The sequence below is a fragment of the Rutilus rutilus genome (assembly GCF_951802725.1).
Source record: "Rutilus rutilus genome assembly, chromosome: 7".
Taxonomy (NCBI): Eukaryota; Metazoa; Chordata; class Actinopteri; order Cypriniformes; family Leuciscidae; genus Rutilus; species Rutilus rutilus.
The window spans coordinates 45940502-45948001 of NC_140221.1; the positions used below are offsets into that span (position 1 = coordinate 45940502).

The window sequence follows — 7500 nt, forward strand, 5'->3', positions numbered from 1 at the left end:
ATCTGTTTCTGCATTGATCATGAGCATTATTAATCTGAAATATTAATTCCCACAAGCATTGTGTCCGACTGATCGGAGAACTCGTATTGTATCGGGAATGAAAAATCAGCAGGTTTTCCCCAGTTTTCAACACTTTTTTACATTTACATCATTTAGAAAGTATATAAATCATGTGGTCTTTGACATGTCACATGACGTACATGAGAGGGTCTTTGAACTCGTGTTGTTCGGTCAGATCAAGAGAGCTGGTCTTGAGCACAAAGGGTCATTTCAGAAGGGAAACTCTTTCATACTTCCTCCTCACTTCCTGCTTTGTTTCCTGTCTTCACGAAGGTGTGTGAGGTGTGTGTTATCATCACAGCATGTGTGTCTCTGCCATCTGTGCGCCATCGAGCGAGACGTCCTCTGGGGAAAGGAGGAAAACAATGCAGGTGCGTTTTCACTGCAGTTTTGAAGAGGTTGTGACCTCGTCTGACTTCTGATTAATAAGCTTCATTTACAGCCGCAACATTGTTCAAGAGTCTCGTTATCACGTTCAACCTTATTAAGAACACTCAAAAGTGATGACCAATTCTTAACATTATAAAATACTTTTTTCCATCACAGTATTTCACATTAATAATATTTATTAAATAATTTTCATTTTTTTATAATGATATAATGTACATATATTAACATAATATATGGTTTCTTTTTTTCATTCCTACTGTGAATAACAAAAGAGGCAAATCACACAGAAACTTTCTAATCAGTGACACTTTAAAACGAGATGTTTGACTTTCCCTTCTGAGTTTTGCAAATCCAAAATTGTTGTGGTTTCAGAAGCCATTGTAATAAAAGGTCATTTAGAGGTTCTGTGTGTGTGTGTGTGTGTGTGTGTGTTATGTTTGCATAAAGTGTATTATGAGATCAGGCTTCATATAAGGTAAGGTATGAATTATATACATTTTAATCATAATACAGTGGAATATTACTTGAGGTCTCACAAAAAAAACAATATTTTCAGTTGTGTTTGAACAAATATGAGCATATGCCAAGTTAAATCATTTTTATTTCTGTAGTGCTCTTCTGCTCCCCAAGGCTCCATTTATTTGATAAAGAAAATACAGTAATATTGTGAAATATTATTTCAATGTAAAAAATTATGTTTTCTATGTGAATATATACAGTAAAGTGTAATTTATATTCTGTGATCAAAGCTGAATTTTCAGCATCATTACTCCAGTCTTCAGTGTCACATGATCCATTTGCTGCTCAAGAAACATTTTATGATTATTATCGTTGTTAAAAGCAGTCGTGCTGCTTCATATTGTTGTTGAAACCGTGATTTTATTTTATTTTATTTTTGGATTCTTTGATGAATAGAAAGTTCAAAAGAACAGCATTGATTTGAAATAGAAACTTAAATGTCTTTCCTGTCACTTTTGATCAATTTAATGCATCTTGCTGAATAAAATCATACATTTCTTTGAAAGAAATTCTATTATACGCGTATAATACGCCCCGAACTTTTGATCTCTAGTGTATATCATATGAGCTGATCTCTCATTTATAGTCTCTCTATTTCCCTCCGATCTGCATTTACTTCAAAAACCACCTCAGATTTAAGCAGTCACTCATTTTATAGCATAAATGGACTGAAGTCTGAAGCGTATACGAGAACTCCCGCCAAACTTCTATAGTCTCTTTGCCGCTTCTCAGTGCAACTCTGAAAGGAATCGTCTTAAGAGCCTCTTTGGGAAGTTGACAGCGGACTCTTTCCTTTTGAGATGTAAATATTTCTGCTAAGAAGGAAGACTCATTCATTATTCGACTCTGTCGTTATGAAAATCTCCCTGGCAGTCCAACCAAAACACTCCCGCCGTGTTTACTTTCCCACCACGGATTCGTTTGTGAGGGAAACGCACTCGCGATGGAGCTTTGCGTGATTCGTGAAGCTCTGGATTTTGTCCTTGACTTCATGATGGATTGGTGTCACTGAGTTATTGTCAGCGTGGCGTCTCGTGTCGCCCGGTTCCTCCGGCTTTTATCCTGCTCCGAAAACACAATCCCAGCTTTTGGTCTGGGAATGTCAAGAGGCAGGTGCATTAGACAAAAGAGCAGACGTAAAATTAGCATCATTGGCCAAACCTGCTCAGTGAAACTGTGAATGTTTGCCAGACACTCTTGTGGAACAGGAAGTTTGATTGGAGCCTAATACTTGAAAGGTCACGAGAGGTCACTGATGTCACTTCCTGTGAACAGGACATTATGTGCTACTCATTTTTAAAGGAATATTTCACCCAAAAATGAAAATTCTGTTATTATTTACTCATAAGTGTTAAAGAGGACCTATGTTGTGCTTTCTTTAGTGTGTAATGATGCTGTTTGAAAAGGTTTCCTCCCGCGGGAGTTCTTCTCTATATCAGTGTCAGTGTTTCTGAACTCCTGAAACGTCTCCATTGTAGTCTTGAGCAGAGCATGTGAGCGGAGTGGAGCGGTGAGAATCTCCGCTCATCGCTCACTGAACTGTTCACCCCTCCGCTCCCCCGCTCAAAGCTACATCAGGCCGCTCCGCTCATTTTTGCTCAGCGCTCAACGCAGTTTGCTTCGCGCTCCACTCAAATCACCCCCCGCTCGCTCCAAAAAAGGAAAAAAAATCTACATGTATATCACTTGTAGCGGTCCCCAACCTTTTTTGCGCCACGGACCGGTTTAAAATCAGACAATATCAGACACGGACCGGCCTTCAAGGTGTGTGGCGGATAAATACAACAAAAATGATTAAAATGATACGACTGGCATAAAAACTGGGGTATTTTTTTAAATAGCCTATAATAATAATCGTGAATCCAATGTGTAGGCCTACTCGCAACTTTATTAACAGCGTCCTCTAACATCGCGCAGGCAAATGAGAAAGTCTGAAAACAAACAAAATGTCCCCAAAAGAAAAAAAATCTCTATGTTTTCAGTGCTGATGCGTTCACGTAACATGCAAGGGCACCTAAAAGCTGTCACAACGAACCGGCAAAATGATTATGAATATGTAAAATATAGCAGAAGACATTTTAATTTTTTTTATGTCTGTCGGCTGGAAAGATGCTGACTCGTGATCTTCGCAGTAGTGAACGCGCCTGAGAGAAATGCACATTTCATACAGGAGAGCAGTCTGTTTTCTTTCGTTTTGAATTGTTCTGTTTAAAAGTAGACATTTCAAGCTTTATATATATGTCTCAGGTGTGTGAGGCAAGTAGGCTATACGCTGAGTTTCGGTTCATTCATGAGACAAACTCCAGGTTCACGCCGGCGCCTTCGTATCGTGGTTATCTATTTTCTAATATATTTACTTCTTATTAAATCCAGACAATTGGTTGATGAAACCTTGATTAAAATTAAGATACAATTAATACAAAACGAAATTAATTTTAAAGACAGGCTTTGTGCTTTCTGTTTGAGGTCTGAGTGAAAGTTTTAAAGCAGTCTTGGTGCCGCTTTCAGAGCTCTCACGTCCGTAACGGAGAACTGTCCCGTCCATAACATTTTTTTTTTTTTTGTATAAATTTCTAAATAAATGTGACTTATAGTCCAGTGCGAGGCTAGGCCTATGTTTTTTCTTCTTCATGGCGGATTTTTTGACTGATGCGCCTTATAGGCTACTCCGGAGCGACTTATATTGATAGGCTACACCTGTATGAATTCTCATTTTACTTTTTGAACTCCATTATTGAGCCGAGTTTTGCCTGAAAATAGTCTACTGTTGATGACTGTGCAAGACAAATGGATTCAGGATCAGGCTTGACTGAGCATGCTTCAGACTCGTGGTGTGAGCGGAGCGGAGCGAAATTGGAGCGGGAAATGCGACGCTCCGTCCTTTTGAAATTGCCGCTCTGCGCTCTGTCCAAGATCCGCCCGCTCGCGCTCCCCGCTCGCTCCCGCTCCACTCCGCTCACATGCTCTGGTCTTGAGTTTCTTCCGGGAACGAACACGTCACAACATTCCTCATTTAAATAATACGCAGAATAAAGGGGCGGGGCCTGGTTGAGTTAGTTAGTTAGTAGTGTGTTGAAACTGGCGGTTATGGAAACGGGCGGGACATTTCCTCAAACACTCTCGAAGCGCTAGACCAATCACAACACACTGCTCCAGCTGACCAATCAGAGCACAGTGTGCTTTTCAGAAGGAGGGGCTTCATAGAAACAGGAACTAAACAGAGAGTTACTGACAGACTGGGAAGAGAGGAGATTAAACAGTGGAAAATATGAGGAAATAATCAACATTCAAGCTGGAAAACCTGTTCTAGTAGAGCCTAAAAACAACAGCAACACTTCGTAAAAGCACAGTGTCATACAAAATACAAGGCACCGTTATGATAACACAGTCATTTAACAACATAAAACCCTAAAAGAAAAAGTAAAGTAGAAACAGTGAAACACCAACAAATTTGAGCCGCAACACAAAGGATTCTGGGAAGATCAATTTACGTTCGTCACTGTAAATTATAAGTGATAGCTTGAGTGATAAGGGATTTTCTTGTGTTTAAAGGTCAAGATGAAAAAAGCACCACTTGGATGACTTGGTCACTATATTCACATATGAAAACTTTGTTTATTTTTCTCTCCACTGAAATCGTTACCATATTCAAACATGTATGAACATGCACCATCATGGCAGGTTTGAGTTCAATGATGCTAAATGCCCAAACGAGCAATTTTGCTCTGGATTTTAGTTAAACAAATCTTAAAATACTTAAACAATGGTTCTGAAATTGGATTATATCATGCATCCCAGTCTTTTGATCTAGATCAAATCTTCACTATTCATTGTTCAAAAGTCTTAGTTGGATTGGGATACCTTTGATCCCAAAAAAATCAGGGTGGATTGAGAGTGGATTTCAGGAACAAAAAGTAATAAAACTTTAAAATAAGCCAAATAACACAACATTTGCATCATGTAATACGTTAATGTAAACGTACATCATGTAGTACGCATATGTAATATGTAAACACGTTTACTGTATCTTTTGCACCTGTGCATGGAAACACAAAGGGCCCTATCTTACACCCGCGCAATGCAGCGCCAAGCGCGACGCAAGTGTTTTTTGCTAGTTTCAGCCCGACGCAGTTATCATTTTCACGTCCTGCGCCACGTTGTTTAAATAGCAAATGCATTTGCGCCCATTTGTGGCCCATGGGCTGCTGGTCTGAGAACGAGGTGTGTGTTCTGGCGCATTGTTGGCGCGTTGCTATTTTGAGGAACAGAAATAGACTGAGCCATTGACCAACTGAAACCTGGTCTAAAGTCAATGGCGCAATATTTTTTATGTTATTTAATGAGCACGTAAGTAATGTGCGCCTATAGGCGGGTCCACAACGCGCGTACACTCTGCTTATTACACACACAGGGACGCACAGCAGCACACAAACATGACAAATATTAAAATTAAAAGGATTACAGTGTAAAAGATTATTATTGTGAACATAAAGATATGGTGAATCCGGCTTGTCCCGTAGATGTTCTGCTAGCGCACTTTTACCTCGCGCACGAGCAGATCCATTTGCGCTTTAGACCATGCGCTTAGATCGTTAAAATAGGGCCCAAAAAATGCTTTAATATATTATGTTTTGTATTAGACAGGTGAGCAACCGTTTGAATACTTTTATTGACAGAAAATAATCATTGTTATATAGCTCAACACGGTTAGTCTTGTTGTTTGATTGGCTTGTTTACTGCGAGTAAAGTGCCTCAGAGACAACACTGTTCTGTCAAGTGGCTAACATAGCGTAATCAGAAAGAGCTTTATTTGTAGTAGCAGTATATTTTACAGCATATTTTAAAATTAATTGATGCCATTTAGCAACATAAGTCATCCAGATTTCATTAATATGATATTCTAGTATTGATCTAGCAATGTGCAACAAGTAGAGTAGCATTATAACTTTTAACACACTCAAATGTATTTTTAGTATGATTGTTCTGACCAAGTTAAACAGCGCTGCGTTACCCCACAATTTAAATTCGTCAGATAAAGTGACCTGTAGTAATTCAACACTTGCGGCTGTTTCATTAGAATGAGATAAAATAATGTGAATTTAAGTGATCAAACGTAACTGTAACGAGGTTCAAGTTCAGGGAAGAAGGAGGCGGATGTTAAACGTAACTTTAATCGTGCAATAAACATAAACCACAAAACGAAAGGAGCGTCAGCGGCGACTGCGGCATATAAGTATAATAAAAGTCTCTCATTAGCATCAAACCGGCCTTGTTCCACTCCCATGGCTCTCTGCCCCGCCCTGCTTGATACCACAGTAACATTAATGAAACTTTAATACATTAGCTCACCCATGAACATAATGATACGTAATGATATGACGCAGCGCCTGAAAATAGTGGACCCTATAGTCTACCGAGCTGGGGACTATTTTCAGGCGCTGCGTCATATCATTAAGCCTGCTATACCCATGGTATGGCAGCAAAGTTTCTTGATTATTACGCAGGAATGAGAGTATAGTTCCTAACCATATCAACCTAGAAAATCGCAACTTTTCATTTTCCGTCAGAAAATGTCAATGTCAATTTCATTTTCCTTACTACACGATGTAACTACAGAAGAGTCAAGTTTTAAATAGGAAAAATATTGAAACTCTTTGGTCATTTTTTTGAGAGAGATGCTAATGGTCCTGTCCGATTCAATGATCTATGCTAAGCTATGCTAAAAGTGGTACCGCCAGACCCGGAGTTCGGCTGAATGGATTAGAAAACGGTAAAACTCAACTGTTTAACTCTGGGGAGTTGTAAAATGAGCCCATTTCCTAAAAAAGTGGAGTATCCCTTTAAATAAGCGACCTCTAGCGGTGAAACTTACATACTGTGCCTTTAAGCCTTTCGGTACCATAGAGTAAAAAGTTAATTTGATCCCTAATATTTAATATTTAATTTTAGCTGTCACTGAGTATTTATTTGCAATGAAATCAGAGTTGAGCCAAAAGTAGTTTCTAACAAATGCATCCCTTGTTGCATGTATATTTGTTTGTTTGTTTTTATGTATTTGTTGCTGGTCAGATTAGGGAAGAAGGGGATGTATGTATTGTTTTTAAACAGTTTGTACTATTTATACATCTCTTCACATTTCTAGTTGCCTACATTGTGATATATGTCTCATTCAGAGCTCATTTGGTCATTTGTAAAAGCTTCCCAGACAGAAACATAGTGTCGGCCCAGATCCGGCCCACATCTGGCACACATGGAGTCCACACTTTAGGCCGCATGTGGGCCGACACTATGTTTCTGTCTGGGTTGTATTTGGATCAGGGTGATTCAATCCAATGTTGCTTTGAGAAACCTGCACAAATGTAAAGTAGATTACCCAATCCTGGATGGAAAAACATGGGATTTCCTAATTTGCTTCTGTTCCAAGTTTTTTTTGTACAGTATGTTGCCTTTATGAAACGTTTATGTTTATTGAAAGTTGACAGTCCCTGCATTGTGTGAACTTTTCTTCTTTTGTGTTTCACAGAATAATGA

At 39.0% G+C, this 7500-nt stretch overlaps 1 long non-coding RNA gene across 1 annotated transcript in view; it reads left to right on the top strand.

Moving 5' to 3' along the window:
- LOC311293513 overlaps positions 1-7500 on the top strand; it is a 32574-nt gene that overhangs the window by 2422 nt on the left and 22652 nt on the right. The window contains exon 2 of the long non-coding RNA XR_014627937.1: positions 334-431. This is a non-coding gene — a long non-coding RNA (uncharacterized lncRNA). The remainder of the gene's footprint in view (positions 1-333; positions 432-7500) is intronic.